This window comes from Lonchura striata, chromosome 20 (genome assembly GCF_050655825.1).
Source record: "Lonchura striata isolate lonStrDom1 chromosome 20, ASM5065582v1, whole genome shotgun sequence".
NCBI lineage: Eukaryota > Metazoa > Chordata > Aves > Passeriformes > Estrildidae > Lonchura > Lonchura striata.
Genome location: NC_140722.1, coordinates 3,033,315 through 3,051,329, shown reverse-complemented (window position 1 = coordinate 3,051,329; position 18,015 = coordinate 3,033,315).

Genomic DNA, 18,015 nt, shown 5'->3' with positions numbered 1-18,015 from the left:
GTTTCTTTCTGAAGTGTGAGCCACAGTTTATATTGAAGAATGATATTGTTCTCAAATATATATATTTTTTTTTATTATTCTTTTCAGAATGGGGAGAAAAGTGCATTAATGAGTTGGATTTTCTATAGTGCTGAGCAACTGAGTTTTTCCTTGGGTTTTCATATTCTTGACAGCTCAAAAGATCAGGCCCAAATTTTTTGTAGGAAAAGTTTGAGTTTCAAGAATAGGAAACTGATTGCCAAATATACATTAGAGATTTTATTTGATAAACTGGATTCAGGATGTAATAATGATTTTCAGTATATTTTACTCAACTAATTTCTTGAAGGAGGTTGTTTAGGAGGGTGGACCTTGTAGAATTTATGTAGGTGTAACAGAGTCTGTTTCTTATAGTAATTCAATTAATATAATTTATTTAATTAAAGAGAAGGCTGGAGATTAAAGCATTTGGAATAAGCCCTCCTGGTCTTTCCTTAGGTAACATTTTTGCCATTAACATTACTGAGAGCAAACCCAGGCTGCTCTGAGCACTGAGAAGTCACTTTTTCAGCCAGCTAATGGGTTTTATCCTCATAAACACCATGCAAATGTGTTTTCTGGATATGAGGTGGATGGAACCACCACCTCCTGTTATATCTCCCTCTCTAGCCAGGGCTGCAGGAACCTGTAGAACAGAGGAATCTCATTCTATCTCTGTCCTGGCAGGACTTCTACACCTCCCTAGAGGTGTCTGATTGAACCTGCTATTGCCACAGATAATATTTAGTGTGCTACAAATGGAATACATTCATATTTTCCTGCAACGTGCCACTCACCCCAGGGGTTTGGCTGCTTTCATCTGCATGCTTTTAGTCTGCATTGTACTCAATCTGCATGGGGAAATAATTGTTTCCTTCATGGGGTGAGGAGCACTCAGCCCCAGCAGCTCGGAGTGTTGAGGATGTGGGGGACTTTTTTTAGGCTCTTTCTGCCATTCCTTGCCCATTAATGAACCTTTGTGCTGGAACCCCCAGCCTGGTTCAGGGGTTCCGTGTGGTGGAAAAGTCTCTCCTCCAACCCGAGCTTCCACAGAAAGGCTCAGCAGTCTCTGTTGTTTGGTCTCATGGTTGTTTATTGCAAGTTATCTAAAAGATTTTCTTCTCGGGCTGCTGTGGTTTGCTCACAGCTCAGGCAGAGGCACACACACACCCTGACATCCTCTCTGACCCTGACTGCTTCTTCTCTCCCACCCAGGGCTGCTGCTGTCTTTTATATGGTACATTACATGTGACATGGTTACAGTTTTTCCCAATGCCTATTACCTATATTAAATGGTGCTTTTCTATCTTTTATATGGTACATTACGTGTGACATGGTTACAGTTTTTCCCAATGCCTATTACCTATATTAAATGGTGCTTTTCTATCTTTTATATGGTACATTACGTGTTACATGTTTATAGTTTTTCCCCAATGCCTACTACCTATATTACAAAGCGCTTTTCTACTCTAAACCAATCTGTGAGTGCCAACATCACCAAGAACATGGAGGCAAGGAAGAAGAAGGAGGAAGAACAGGATCAGCCCACTTTCCTCCATCTTAGAACTTCTGGCCCCCATGTACAAAGTAAAAAACCCCCTGTACAGGTGCTAAAACCCCCCTGTACTAAAAAATTTTCCCCTCTACTTTGTAACTGCTTCTACTATAATATCTAACCCTTTGTGACTTCTTGTTCCACCTTCAAAGTTGGTACTCATTCCATGGCTCAAACTCAAAATCACAGCTGTTTCCAGCTGCCTGTCAGGGTCTAAAATGCTTCTGACCAAGGCCTGGATCCTCTAAAAATGTCTGAGAGACATTTTGAGTTCCAACACCTTTGTAAGAGCCAATTGGGTAAATGTGGATGCCAGCTCTGGCCTCTCAGTGCTGCCCGGAGCCTCTCGAGGAGGAGCCAGCACTGCTCTTGTGGTCTGAACCCCCAATGCCAGATTGAGCCCTTTCCTGACCCAGAGATGGGGCAACTGAGAGGTGTTTTCAAAACTTTCATTCCATTTTCAGTCTCATGAGAAGGGTGAGAAAATACAGATGCTATAATTCACACCATCACAATCAGAAGCCAACTATTTCCTAATTACAATACACTATAAGTGTTTCTTGGCCTATCAGCTTTAGCCACACCATGCTGTAAATGTAGCCCAGAACACACTGGAAACCCTGACAGATTTGCTCTGTGTTCCCTCTGCTCCCCTCCCCGTGCTCTGCTAATTGCTGCTGCCAATTAGGGCTGCAGCTGCAGCCCCGGCCCCAGAGGCCAGGGGGGCTGTGCTCAGGAGAGAGCCCCGCTTGGTACAAATGTTCATCATGGGCCATGTCACCCATGGCTTTGGTCACCCCTGTTGGGTGCAAATGTTCATCCTGGGCCGTGCCACCCACCTATGGCTTTGGTCACCCCCATTGGGTACAAATGCTCATCCTGGGCCATGTCACCCATGGCTTTGGTCACCCCGGTTGGGTACAAATGTTCATCTGGGCTGTGTCACCCATGGCTTTGGTCACCTCCATTGGGTACAAATGTTCATCTGGGCCATGTCACCCACCCATGGCTTTGGTCACCCCGGTTGGGTACAAATGTTCATCCTGGGCCATGTCACCCATGGCTTTGGTCACCCCCGTTGGGTGCAAATGTTCATCCTGGGCCATGTCACCCATGGCTTTGGTCACCCCCGTTGGGTGCAAATGTTCATCCTGGGCCGTGCCATCCATGGCTTTGGTCACCCCCGTTGGGTACAAATGTTCATCCTGGGCTGTGCCACACATAACTTTGGTCACCCCACCATTTGTGGCTGTGCTCTGGCACTCTCACCACTGAAATCTCTCGTCTCGCTTCTTTGGGACTTGTAGATTCTTTCTGTTTCCTCTTTTATGGCTGTTCAGGAGCTGACAAAACAGATCAGATTTCCCGAAAGCCATGGGCAGAGGGCGCAGGGCAGCTCAGTGAGCGGCCAGCTGGGGGGGAGGTGGCTGAGCCACTCTGTGCCACCTGCCTGGGTCACTCGACTGAGCTCCTGCCGTTCCATTTCTCCCCCAGCTGCCTGTGATGCCTTTGGACAGGGGTTTCTTGCTGCTCCTCTCCCTCCTGCCTGTGCCACCTCCTTCTCCTGCCAGGACAGTGCTCCTGTTCTGGAGGATGAGCAGCAGCAGCCTGGCAGTCTCTGCTCCAGCACGCCCTGGGAGGTGACACAGCTCTCTCCCAGTGCTCAGCAGCTTTCCTGACTTTTCTCTCTGCACACCATCAAAGAGCAGGCAGCACCGCCCAGGTTTGATGCTTTCATGGGAAAAAGGTGGAAATCAGACAGGAAAAAATGGGAGAGAGATCTCAGGCAACTCAAGCAACAATCAGGACATGAGCAGAGAAGCTTTGTGGCCACAGTGACACATTTTTTCATAAAGCTCTGCCCAGATCTCTCTGGTATGTTGGTTTTTAAGTTTTTCTGTTCTGTTTTGGTGTGCAGCTTTAGCTTTATATTAAGTGTTACCAGGATCTTTTCACAGGCTGGTGAAGATAAAACAATCCTGTTCTAGCTGGAGACTCAAGGACAATCTCTTCAAACTTCAGGCCCAAAGCACAAACAATGTGAGAAGAGGAGGGTGGGCAAGCAAGCAAAGAGGATGAAACTTCATCATTTGAAGCTATTAACTGGGCAGTTCACTCCTATATGCAAATTGACTAAAACTTATAAAACTGTGAGACCAAGCCCTCCTTCAACTTGGAGCCATCTGGGCAGAGCCAGGACTGTGGCTCTGGTACTGCCAGGGTGTGGTTTTTGAAGGAACTGCAATAAATATACTTTTTATTGCTCTGAACTCCATCCAGCCTCTGTTCCAGCTCCTTGAGGCATCTCCTCATGTCACCCCCAGGTGTCTGTGGTGCCTCTTTCCCCCACGGTCAGTGCCTGTGCATGAAACACTCCTGGCTGCCACCTCCCAGCTTGGGGACATTTACCAGCACTGAGTGTCCTGCCCATGGTTATAGAGTTTGGGCTGCCTTGGACACTGTGGGAATCCAGAGCTTCCCTCTGGCTGCCCTGGCAGGTCTGGGACCCTGGCAGGGGTCAGGAACCCCCCTGGACAGAGCCCCCAGAGACACTGGCTGTGATCTCTGTCCATGCAAAAGAGTTTTCAATCTTACAGCATGAATTACAAGCTCTGAGTGTTTGATAGAAGTAATAATTAAGTGTAGCACGGGTGCAAAAGTAAAATTTTAGGATTCTAGATGAGGGGTCCAAAGGGGACAAGATGGAGGAAATTGGGTGTGCCTTGTCCTTTTTCTCCTTCTTCATGCCCTCCATGTCTCACTGTGGTGTTGGCATTTTTCTGTTGGTTCAGGCTGGGGACACACTGTCCAACGTAGGTGACAGATATTGGCACGTTCTTGTAAATGCAGCCCAGGGACTTTCTGGTATTTAATGTTTGTCACATCCCACTGAGGGCAGAGCCCCACACGCTGCCCTGCAGGACAGAGCTGGGCAGGGTAGCAGAACATGTGAGAGATAAACAGAATAAACAACCTGGAAACCAGCACAGACCAATTATGGCTTCTGCTTTGGCAGGGGGGCTGACAGACAGAGACTTTCTACAATCTCAGAATCATCAATACCTCAGATTCCGACAGGACACCATGGGCAGAATGCGGTCCTGTCTCCCAAAATCAACATGCTTAAGGAAGGAGTGGTGGAGGATGATGGGCAAAGGGCTGCTGAGAGTCTCCTCTGGGTGTCTTTTTCCAGGCTGGCAGAGCAGGATGAGAGCTGAGTCTTGGATTGTTCCCAGCCTTGTTCAGGGCAGCAAGACCAGCCCAGGGGCTGGGCAGAGCTGGTGCCAGAGCTGTAATGAACAGGGCTGGGAGGTTTTTAATGGGCCTGAACAGTTCACAGAAGCCTTAGGGCTGAAATGAACCTCTGAGGATCATCCAGTCCAACCCCTCTGCCCAGGCAGGGTCACCTGGGGCGGGTGGCACAGGTGGGTTTGGGATGCCTCCAAACCCTCCCTGGGCAGCTCTTCCAGTGCTCTGCCACTCTCAGGGTAAAGAAATTCTCCCTCTTATTGAGGTGGAACTTCTTGTGGTTTAGTTCATGGCCATCACAAAAAAATGTCTGTTCCACAAAAAACTTGGGTTTGTGGGGAACAAGCTTTACCTGCCTGAGAGCCACAGTGGCTGGAGGCAGAGAGAGACATCCCACCAAGGACATTCCTCTCTCCCCAGCACCTGGGGCACCCCAGGAGAAGTATCCAGGCCTCTGTCCCTGCACGATGCAGTGAAGGCAGGAGGCTGCACTTCAGGGAAAGCTATGGGAACAGGAGGAGCCAGGCTCTGAAACACAAAAATTCCCCCAAAAATCCTGGGAAATTTCTGAAAAATGCCTGAAAAACCCAGAAAAATTTCAAAAAATTTGCAAAAAATTCTCAAAAAAAAAAAAAAATATATATATATATCTCAACAAATTCCCAAAATTTCTCAAGGTTTTTAGAGACTTTTGGAGAGTTTCAGAGACTAAACCCTCCTGAATTCTGCTATAATGACCCAAAAAATCACCAAAAATCCCCTAAAATTCAGTAGAATGGCCCAAAACATTAAAAAAAAAAATCCCAAAAAATTCCCAAAAATTCCCCAACTTTTTTCCTACTTCTGGAGCTCTCTAGGGACCAAAATCTCCCCAAAATTCGCTATAATAGTTTAAAAAAGTCACCAAAAAATGGCCAAAAAAAGCCCTTAAATTCAATATATTGACCCAAAACACCCCAGAAAAAATCCCAAAAAATTCCCAAAAATGCATCAAAAATTGAATAAAAGTCCAGTAAAAATTGCTTAAAAATTCCCCAAAAAGTCCCGGGAAATTTCTGAAAAATACCTGGAAAAATTCCGAAAAATTCACAAAAAAATCTCAAAAAATTCTCAAAATTTCTCAATTCTTTTAGGGACTCTTGGAGACTTCCAGGGACTAAAAGCCCCCCATAATCCTCCTAAAATTCACTATAATAGCCCAAAAAAGCCCTAAAATTCACTATATTGACCAAAAAACCCCCCTGTGGGCCAGACCTCCCCTCTTCATACACTCCTGACCAGCAGGTCCCTGTGCCATGTCCCCTCTCCCTGGGCTGTTCTCTGTCACTCATGAATTCCAGTTTGGATTTGTGAACACTCAGAAGCCTTTGTGGGACTCGAAGCACATCCTGTAGCAAGGGCTTGGCTCCTGCTGGGGCTGCCCTGCCTGAGAGCTGCTGAGTGCTCTCAGGGAAGCAGGAGCAGAGATCATTTTAGAGGAGGACTCTTCTCTAAGCCAAGGGTTTCCAGGCTGAGAAATGAGGGAACCAGGCCTGGCCCTGCTGTGGGACTCAGATTCAGTCAAAGAGAGAAATGGAGAGTTTCTAGCCAGGCAGGAGCCTGGGAAAGAGCTGGGGAAAAATGTAAATAATTCTTTATCTCTCTTGTTGTTCACATTGTTTATAGTTAAGTTCTATCACTGTGCATCAAGTACTTTGCACCAATGCTGTGGGTTGTTTTCACTTCAGGACCAATGGAGTTGGTCCTCACGAAGCTCTGTATAAAAGAGCAGTGTATTTTGAATAAATTGGAGTTTTACTCTCACAGCCTTCTGGTCAGAGTCTCTTCATTCCCGTTCTGCCTCGACAGCGACAGCCCTGCCCTGTCTGCCCAGCCAGGACCCTCAGAGAGGCTCATTTCTCATTTCTCACCATCTACAGCCCTTGTTCCATTCCAACACACTCCTTATCCCACCAGCCCCTTTCCTTACCACCCAAGAGCTGAGGCAGAGCACACCTGGACACCACCTGTGTGACAGAGGCTGCAGGGAGCCACAGTGTGCATTTTGGGAGGAGGAGGACCTGACTCCTTGATAAAGGTGCTGAGCTGAGTCTGCATCTGGCCCCATCCCTGCTCAGTCCCACAGGGCATTCAGCTCAGGCACACCCTGAGGAAGGAGTGGAGAAGACAAATGTGTGAGGATTTCTCAGCATTTTAACATGAAGACAGGAGTGCTGAGCAGGCAGGAGTTCTGTTTGATCTGTTTGATCTATTTAATTGCATTTTCTCCTTGCCTATACATCAGATTTTTTTTTTTTTTTTTTTTTTTTTTTTTTTTTTGTATTTTTGCTTTTTCCTGCTTGTGCTGACCAGCCACGGAGATTTTGCCAATGCCTAGCAGAGCTGGAATCCCAAAATTCCCATCACCCAGAGCTGCCAGCCAAGGCAAATCCTGATCAGAGAAGCACAAGATGGGCTGGGTTGGAAGGGGACCTAGAGACCAGCAGCAGGGATGGCCCTGTAAGGCCATTGAGTGCAAGCATCACCCCAGCACTGTTGTGTCCACCTTGGGGGTTTCTGTGCTCTAAGGAGGCTCCTCCTGCTCCTCCTCCTCGTGCCTGGGCATCAGGGCAGCTCTGACAGCACAGGGTGGTGCCTGCCAAGGATGTGCTCTGAGATTCCTACAAAGAGCACCCTCCGAAAGCTGCCCCTGAAAAAAAAAAACCCACCCTAAACACATTATCCCCTTACTGCCCTCCCTGGGAGAACAGAGAGCAGCTGCAGTTTGGAGTCATGGCTTGAAGCTCTTTCAAATTAAAAGAATCCAGTTTATGAAAAATTCTAAGCACCATGTATTTCAGTGCATCCCCAGCCCAGGGTTGACAATTGGAAGGCCTCCAGGAGGAGTTTCCTGTGCATCCCCAGGGTTAATCTCACCTGGCCACAGCTGGAAGGTAAAAAAGCTGTGTTTACATGTCCAGAAAGCTCTTCTGCCCTGAAGCTGTGACAGCAGCTAGAAACCAGTGTTTAAAACCCTCAGCAGAAGGTGGTGAAAGAGAGGTTTAGGGGCACAGCCATTTCAGGTGGGGACAAGGAATGGGGGCTGCCATCCATGGTATTCATCTGGGCACGGCGTGTCCCAAGCTCTGCAATTGTCTCCTGCTGCTCCATCGAGCTGGGAGAGCTGCAGATTGATTTTCTGCAGTCAGCTCAGTGCCTGAGGCATTCCTGTGGCTCAGAGGGTGGGCAGCAGAGCAGGGACAGCCTGCAGGGCCAGGCTGACCCGCAGGAGCCCTGCCCTGTGACACGGCAGTGGCAGCAATTTCACAGCTCCACCTTGGAGCAGAACCCAAGGAGCCACAGCTGCCACCACGAGCTGAGTGCTGGCAGCTGTCATCACTCACCTGGAACCTGCCTGAAGCTTTGCTGTCTCTGTCACACCTCCCAGCACAGCAAAATGTCCCTGTGCACCTGGCAGGGCACACCTGGGGCTGGTGCCCCTCCTGCTGTAGCACCTGCATGTCACATCTGGGGTTCAGTTTTTCTTCCCACCCATCTCATTTCCTTTCAGCAAAACTTGTTTTAATCCTGCTGCCTGTGCTGGCATCCCAGAGGTGATTGGCCCCTCAGTTTGGGAAAGATGTTGAGATGCTGGAGCACGTCCACAGGAGGATGGTGAGGGGCTGTCAACACAAACCCTGTGACGAGCCACTGAGGGAGCTGGGGGTGTTTAGGTTCTTTAAGCCATCTCTGAGATATTTCCAGACTTTGTATAGTACCCAGGGTTCATTCCAGCCCTCATTGCTCAGCTTTTCAGCAGAGGAACTCAATGAAAACAAGAGGAGCCTGTTGTAGCACAACATCCCTGGCTGGGAAATAATTAGCATTGACTCCATGATTGCAGAAAGCTGATCAATCTCTTTATTACACTGTACTTATTAAGAACCCCCTGGCCTTACAGACAGTCCGATACAGTTTGATCTAATTGGTCCCTGAATCCAAACACCATCCAGTGTCCAGTTGAGAAATCACCCTTTGGTAAACAAATCTCCATGACACATTCTGCATTCACACAACAGCAGGTGCAGCAAGTGGAGATAAGAATTGTTTCTCATTCTTTTCTCTGACTTTCTCACAGCCTTCCCCAGGACAATGCCTGGGAAAGTCTGTGCCTGCTCTCTGTGGAGAGAGCTGCTGCCACAGGAGCCCATCATTAGCAGAGCCTGTACAAGGCACTCTCACAGCAGCCAAGCCTGAGGCTCCATGCTGAGCTTTGAGCTTTTCCCTGGAGTGACTCTCGTTCCTGGAAGAGCAGCTCGTGCATCATTCCCAATTCCTGCTCACAGCTCTGCAGAGCCCCTCACACGTGGGTCCTGCAGCAGGCTGGGCAACAGCTGCTGTGTTTGAGACATGCAGAAGCAGAATCTGCTGAGGGGCTGGGAACACAAACCCTGTGAGGAACCCCTGAGGGAGCTGGGGGTGCTCAGCCTGGAGAAAAGGAGACCCAGGGGTGACCCCATCACTCTCACAGCTCCTGAAAGGTGGCTGTGCTCAGCTGGGGCTGGGCTCTTTCTCCAGGGACTGACAGAACCAGAGCACACAGCCTCGAGCTGCACCAAGGGAAATTCAGGTTGGATATTAGAAAAAGCTTTTCATGGCAAGAGTGATAAAGTTCTGGGATGGCTGCTGGGGAGGTGGTGCAGTCCCCATCCCTGGGTGTGTTTAACAAAGCCTGGATGTGGCACTGGGTGCCAGGGCTCAGTTGAGGTGTTGGGGCTGGCTTGGACTCTGTGAATTTTATGAAATCCTCCCTTGCAGAGCATCTCTTAGCAAGGCTTTGCTCCAGGGAGGCTCTCAGAGAGATGCAGTTTGGTGGCTCCAAACCGATGCTGACTTTCAGGCCGTGACCTCCTGGTGACTTCCTGCCCTTCCTCCTCCTGCAGCTCTTTGCTCTGTCTGGCTGCCAAATGCACAAATCAGACTTCAAGAGTTCAGGGCTATTGCCCAGGTAATTATATTTACTTTGGAGTCTGGCTCTGTTAGGACTCAGTGTAAACCCAGGCTGCAATAGGATGGTCAGTGGCTGTCCCTGCATGAATTTATTGCTCCTGTGAAGTGACACTTTGTGCTGTTATCTGCTGTGGCTTTCAGCCTTTTAAATCATTCTGGAAACAGGACACATTTGGCAGCTAAACCTAATGGGTTCGTTCCTTGTCCCACCATTTCACCATCTTCTCATGCAGGTTTATAATTACAGATGGGATTTTGACAAGTCACATTCCCTGTAATGGCAAATTTGAGCTCCCTGATGTGAATCAGAGGAAGCCAAGATGATTTTGCAATGCATATTTATTAAGGGTAGTGGTGGCTGGAGTCACTTTGTCTCATCAGAGCTGCATTCTGGAATTAATCTGCTACAAGTGAAAACTGATTTTTAGTGAAAAATGGGATTTTACCCCATCTCACGCACACAAAGCAGCATAATCCCCACTGCTGTTGATACAGAAATACTCATTTTATGAGAATGCAGAAGACACCTTCCAGTGTCCAAGAGCTCCAGGGGCTCCAAGATGGAGAGGGACTTGGGACAAGGGCCTGGAGGGACAGGACAAGGGGAATGGCTCCCACTGCCAGAGGGCAGGGTTGGATGGGATATTGGGAAGAAATTTTTCCCTGTGAGGGTGGGCAGCCCTGGCACAGGTGCCCAGAGCAGCTGTGGCTGCCCCTGGATCCCTGGCAGTGCCCAAGGCCAGGCTGGACAGGGCTGGGAGCAGCCTGGGATGGTGGAAGGTCCCTGCCATGGCAGGGGTGGCTCTGGATGGGCTTTAAGGTCCCTGTGAATCAGCCTCTAGGACCTGCCAGCCTCTCCACCCTCACAGACACCTCCCCACAGCTGTTTTAGCATCTCTGCAGACTCACACATCTGGAAATCCCGAGGTCTCTGGCCACAGGATCCTTCCCTGGCTCCACCAAACCCAGCATGGACCTTTTATCCTGTACAGAGATCTCTGGTGTGTGTAACAACATCTGAGCACCACTTCGATGCTTCTTTTGGCCAAATTTCTGCCCTGGTGCCTGAATTGCACCAAATCCTTCTTCTCCTCACACAAGGGCAGCTCTCTGAAGAGACTCAAGCAATAGAGGTCTTTACCCCTGTCCAGACCAATGTAATAGGGAAAATATTTAAATTTCTGGCTAAATTCAGAAGAAAAAAAATGAAAGTGCAGGTTTTGGCTTGTCCCTGCACCCTGATAATTCCTGCCCCGTATCGGTCAAGGGCAAGAATGCCCTAAGAGCCACATTCCTTATGAAAATAGTGGTCATTTCCCTTTGCTAATGTTTTCTGGGTTGCAAGTCCTGCACTCCCATTATGGCAAAGAGCTGAAATTCGTACATTTGCCTGTACTCTGTTTTCTTCCAAAGGCATTTTTTATCAGCATTTTATTCAGCTGAATGAAAAGGGAAATGACCTGCTCAGCTCAGACAGGGACTGCCCTGTTCCAGCTGGGCTGCGCTGTCCCAGTGCCACCTTCCCATCCAGGGAAGCTCTCCTTGCAGCTTGCATTTAGGGGCTTTTCAGTGGCAGATTAATATTTCAGCAAAGCTTTCCTGACTCTTGCTCTGGGAGAGAAATTCAGCTCTTTAAAACACAGAGCAGCCCAGGGTGCTGGGCATATCCTGGGACACAGCTCTAGGGAAAGGGAGGATCACACTTCCTTGTCACCAGTTGTCCTGAAAGGAGTTTTGCTGACACAAAAAAGAGAAAAATTAGTCAGGGAGGTTTTAGGAACCACAGAACTCCGAGCATTGTGCCTGAACTGTGCATTTACCTTGCTCCAGGCCATGCTCACAGGCCCCATCTCATTCACAGGAATAACTAATGAGAAATAAATACATCTATATATAAATTCCACATCCTCTGCAGCATTTTGCAGGGATAAGTATATGACTACAGCAATTAAGCACCAGACTGACTAGAAATGGTCTCCCTCTGGTCACAGGGAGGATTTATCAGACAAGCAGCTTTAACACCGGCCAGGGATTGGGGTTTAGCCACCCTAGGATCCCACACTGCAGCATGAACTGCTTCAGAAGTGCAGCTCCTCACCTCTGACCACGGCGTGCAAACAGCTGCTGCATCCTCTGTGCAGATCCATGTCTGAGGCTGGAGATGGGGCTGTGTGTTCTATTTGCCATCTGTCAGAGCTGGGGCAGGTCTCTGCTGCTCCCTGGGCAGTTTTTTCTTCATCTCTCCCACAGCCAATCCTCCCTGCAGGAGATCTCTGCTCTCCATGGCCACTGAGTGTCCCTGCATGGCTGAGAAAATTCCAGCATCCATGGGGAGATGCTGCGCCCAGGGGAGGAGCCAAGCATTCCTACCTGGATCCAATCTGCCTTTGGAACCCCACAGCAGCCTTTGCCCCCTGCATTCCCAGAGGAGCAGCTTTCTTCCCCTGCATTCCCAGAGGAGCAGCTTTCTTCCCCTGCATTCCCAGAGGAGCAGCTTTCTTCCCCCTGCATTCCCAGAGGAGCAGCTTTCTTCCCCCTGCATTCCCAGGGGAGCCCAGGCCCATCTCCCCCAGCCCTGGAGCTCCAGAGGAAAACTCCCCCCTTGTGCAGGATCCTGCTCCAGCAGAAGCACAGCTGGCACTGCAGGAGGGCTGAGCCCCCCTGGGATGGGGCTGAGCCACCTCCCTGACCCACAGGGGACAGGGCTGCTCTCACTCTGGCCGGGGTTTGCTTTTGTTTGTATTATTTCATTTGTATTTTTAATTTTCCTTTTAAAAAACTGTTATTCCTATTCCCACATCTTTGCCTGAGAGCCCCTTAATTTTAAAATTACAGTAATTCAGAGGGAGGGGGTTTGCATTTTCTATTTCAGGGGAGGCTCCTGCCTTCCTCAGCAGACACCTGTCCTTTCAAACCAAGACAATCCAAATGAAGCTTTTAATTTGCTTTGGAGATGTTGGACCCAGCAAAGGTCCCAGTGCTCCTGCACACGTGGTGCTGCTGGGAAAGGTCCTGTAGGAGGTGTGAGCATTGAATGAGATCATCACTAAAAAACATTAGGATTTTAGAAATTAAGGCTTAAAATTCCAAGTGTCCAAGGCCAGGTTGGATGGGGCTTGGAGCAACCTGGAATAGTGGGAGCTGTCCCCGCTCATTGCAGGTGGATTGGAACAAGGGCGAGCTTTAAAGTCCTTTGCAACCCAAACCATTCTGTGATCCTCTTAGTCTATGAACTTGTAGGAACTCAGAAATAAGTTGAAAAACTTATTCTTTCACTCTCTGCTTTGGTTGTGGTGAGCCTACCCCAAGCTTTTCCTAGCAACAGGAAAAATCATATTTATCATCACAAAGAAAAGTGCAAGGAAAAGTGCAAAGCAAATTGCAGGACTCACAATAAAATCAAGGAAGATTTTGGTTTAAATATTTGATTTGATAGATGAGCAAAGAAAAAGTAGTGTCATCTTTCATACATATGAGCCTCAGTCCAACCATTAACTCTGTTGTGTTTTACCTACAGACCACAAGGTTGATATTTTCAGGGAAACCAGGAACAAATCCAACTCAGCACTTTCTGTGGTTCTGGGAAATATACTCTGCAAATCAGGCCACTTAAGGTATCTTAGTTAACAGCTGAGAATGGGAGTGTCTACCCCATCAGGGTAAAAATCTTTGTCTTTGTCAGAATCTGTGGTATTGATGATTCCGAGATTGCAGAAAGTCTCTGTCTTTCTGCCCCGCTGCCAAAGCAGAAGCCATAATTGGTCTGTGCTGGTTTCCAGGTTGTTTATTCTGTTTATCTCTCACATGTTCTGCTACCCTGCCCAGCTCTGTCCTGCAGGGCAGCGTGTGGGGCTCTGCCCTCAGTGGGATGTGACAAACATTAAATACCAGAAACTCCCTGGGCTGGATTTACAAGAACGTGCCAATATCTGTCACCTACGTTGGACAGTGTGTCCCCAGCCTGAACCAACAGAAAAATGCCAACACCACAGTGAGACATGGAGGGCATGAAGAAGGAGAAAAAGGACAAGACACACCCAATTTCCTCCATCTTGTCCCCTTTCGACCCCTAATCTAGAATCCTAAAATTTTACTTTTGCACCCGTGCCACACTTAATTATTACTTCTATCAAACACTCAGAGTGTGTAATTGATCCTGGAAGATTGAAAACTCTTTTGCATGGACAGAGATCACAGCCAGTGTCTCTGGGGGCTCTGTCCAGGGTGTTCCTGACCCCTGCCAGGGTCCCAGACCTGCCAGGGCAGCCAGAGGGAAGCTCTGGATTCCCATATGTCTGGGATATCGATTGATAGGGGACGGTTTGGTGCTGCCTGGCCCTCTAGACCCACCTTGGCCCTTTGGCCTCTTTAGCCCTGCCCTGAATTCAGCTTTTCTGCCTGCTTTGCTTCCCTGTCCCTGCTGCCAGCAGCTCTCCCTGCCCATGGGTTCTCGTGATTCCTGAGGGATGGAAATCATCGCTGTCCTCCTTTGGAGCCTGTCCTTCATATCCCCCAAACTTCACCTACTCTGGGGTTTGGTTTGGGTTCCTCATGGTCTGGAAAGGATGGATGGATGGATGGATGGATGGATGGATGGATGGATGGATGGATGGATGGATGGATGGATGGATCCTGCCAGAGGATTTTGTGCTGTTTCAAAGGATTTGTAAATCCATTGCAGGGTGAAATATGTAAATATTGTTGTTGCTTACAAAGGAGTCAGATGTTGTGGGGACACCTCACAATTAAAACAAGCAGCTTCTTAGTCTGGGTTCCAGTGGGAAGATGTAAAGATTTTAAAAGTCCAGTGTGTGATGCAGAATGAGACCTCCAGCACACAGTTTTCTGCTCTAAACTCAAGACTAATCACAGCTGACAAGGTGATTGACTAAATAATCCTCTCTTGTTTTCTTTCTCCTACAAATGATCTGCATCTCTGCATTTTCACTTCTGCAGCAAACAGCCAGAGCCGAGTCTGTCCCAGTCCTGCTGCCAGTGCCAGGCATAACCTGAGGTGATCCCGCAGTCCCCCAGAGTGGCTCTGCACTGGGAGGGACCCAGCTGTGCTGCCTTCTTAATTTGCAGCTTTCCAAAGCAATGGCATTAACTCCTGTACCCAGCGTCCCACTTTTCCAGCCTGTTCCTCATTTCCGTAGAATCACAGGATCCCAAGATGGGTTGGGTTGGATGGGACCTTAAAGATCATTCCAGCAGCCCCCTGCCATGGGCAGGGACACTGTCCACTGTCCCAGGCTGCTCCAAGCCCCATCCAGCCTGGCCTTGGGCACTTCCAGGGATCCAGGGGCAGCTACAGCTGCTCTGGGCACCCTGTGCCAGGGCCTGCCCACCCTCTCAGGGAACAATCCCTTGTTAAAATCCCAATTTAAACCTTATTCTCTCTCAGTTTGAAGTAATTTTCCCTGTCCTGGCACTCCAGGCCCTTGGAAATTCTTTCTCAATCTTTCTTGCAGGCTCCCTTCAGGTACTGGAAGGCCACACTTAGGTCACTCTGAAGCCTTTCCCTGTCCAGGTGGACAATCCCAGCTCTCTCAGCCTTTCCTCCCAGCAGAGCTGCTCCATCCTCTGATCCCCCTGGTGCCTCCCTGGGCTGTCTCCAGCAGCTCCAGCTCCTCCCTGTGCTGGGCCAGGGCTGGGGCAGCTCTGCAGGTGGGGTCTCACCTGAGCACAGGGCACAGGGGCAGGATCCCTCTGCCCTGCTGCCCACCAGGGCAAGAGTCACCCCTCAATGCAAAGCCCAAGTTGACTGTTCTGGAGGGTACAGACAGCTTAGGGGTCAAATATAATTCTGGCCCTGCAGACCTTATTCCCAACTGGAGATTTTAGGACTTCTCCCCCTTTACATCCCCCTGGAGACAGCTGACTCTGCCAGAATAGCAGTTCAGAGCTCTCTCCAAAATGGGACACTTCCTCCAGGAGGAACATGGAGCTGTGTGCTGCTCTTACAGGACATTTATGTTCTCACACAGCTGGAGATAAAACATGAAGGGTACCAGAGCTTAGTGTCAATGTTCCTTCCCAGGTCTGTAGGCTGTAGTGTGGAATTTTGTGGAGAAGGAGAAAAAAATTCCTCTGAGACTGGCATTGGAGAGGGAGATGTGAGGAAGAAAGGCACACACACCAAGAAGGGAGCTCAGAGAGGGGGAAAGGCTCCAGAAGAACAAAAAGGACATTTGGGAAAGGCACCTCAGTGATAAACAGATTAAAATCAAGGATTTCTGCTGTGTTGTGGCCATCTGGGAATGGCCCCTTGGAGCAGGGGTCCCAAGGGTTACCTCCATGCTGGGGGTAAGCTCTCCTGGCTGCTGTCCCCTCAGAGGGGTGGGCACAGCTCTGCTGGCCCTGGCAGAGGGGACACTGCTCTCCAGGCTGGCAGAGTGCCATGGCTCCAAGGAAATTGCTTGTCAAGGATGCACCAGAGTAATAGGCTTAGATCCAGGGAGCTGGATGATGTGGGAGAGGCTGAATGGGAGAATCCTGAAATGGTTGAAGGTGGGACAAAGTGACAGCCCCAAGATCACCTCCGGAGGGAGGAGGGTCCATGAGTTCACCAGCACCTCCGTTTTGGTGGGGTCATGTCCATAACTGCACCCTGGAGGCAACACAGCCCTTCCCAGGCCTGAGCAGCACCAGCCAGGGTGATACCTACCAATAATCACCCCCAAAATGTACAAAACTGGGGTAAAATAGGGGCTGTGAGGGAAAAAATCCAGTTTCTAGCAGATCCCAGACCCACTTGCTTCTCCATTTCCACCAGTGCACAGGCCTGGCCATGGACAGGAGATCTGGGGTGTCCCCAAAGGTTTCCTACTCCCATTTCCCCCAGTACGGACACAGCCCTTGGGAGGAAAACCTGGCAGAGGCCCCAGATCCTTCCTGCCAGGTGTTCCCTCCTCTGCACTAAGATCCAGGTCCAGGGGCTGACAAATGTGCTGAAGTCACGGCTGAACCAGACTGTTTGTGCAGCCCGATGGCAGACTGCAGGTAAAACTGAGCTCGTTCTGTGCGAAGGAGCACAGCTGAGAGCCAAAAATAAAGAGGATGATGGGCAGATGCACGAGTGTCACAACAGAAACAGAGCCCTTGCAGCCCCTCCCCGTCACTCAGAGCAGAGCTGGGACTGGGAATGGCAATTTGGCTCTCCCCTGCTCCCATTTAGGAATTTTATTTTAAATCAAGCTAAGGAAAATTGGAATTTCTGCAGAATGTTGACATTTCCCAAGGAATACAGAGTTTGGAAAGCTTCCAGTTTCAGTTGCTGGTACAGAGAACTCAGTGGGGCTCGTACCAGGCTGGGAAGTTCCACCCCCAGTGGGAAGAAATTCAGAATTTGTTGCCCTTGAGCCCAGGGACAGATAAAATATTTGATTACAAAATCAAGTGTTTCTAATACCTTTTTTTTGGTTTTTTTTGGGTTTTTTGGGGGTTTTGGGGTGTTTTTGGTTTTTTGTTTTGTTTTGGGGTTTTTTTGCATGCTAAGAACAGCTGCTCCTCAGAGCTTCCAAGGGACAGCACCTGGCAGAGCCTCACTCGTGACATGAGGGGCAGCTGAGCCTGGCAGGGCTCCTGGGAGCAGAAATCTGCACTGGGGGAACGGCTCCAGCCTCCCCATCCCCTACAGAGGTTTTCCAGGTCTGTTCATCCTTCCACAGAGAGGGGAAAAGAGGGGTGGAAAAAATAAGCTCCTAAACAGTTTTGTGTGCAATTTTGGGTGCCCAGTGAGAGGTGCCCCTTGTCTCATGGCTGGGACATCCCCAGGAATCAGCCAGGAGTCCCAGAGTCCCAGAAAGGTTTGGGTTGGAAGGGATCTCAAAGCCAACTCATCCCAAACCTTCCTCTAGACATCTAGAAGGTGCCCTCTGAGCCTCCTTTTCTCCAGGCTGAGCTCCAAGTCCTGTCCGATCTGGCCTGGAATCCCAAATGCTTTTGGAAAATAAATCCCACACTGCAAGACTCACTCCAGCTCCCTTTGTGTGGGAGCAAAGTCTTCCAGACTCTCCAGGATCTGGGCAGAGAAGGATTTCTTCTTCCTTTAGCACAGAATCAACATTTTGTTCTCAGTGTTCCTTTTATTTTAGAAACCCTGCTTGATAAATTACTAGAGGGGCTCATTAACTGCAAAGATTTGTCAGTTTTCCCAAAGCAATCAGGGTGTTAGTTAGACCAAAGGAGCAAATGGGAAACTG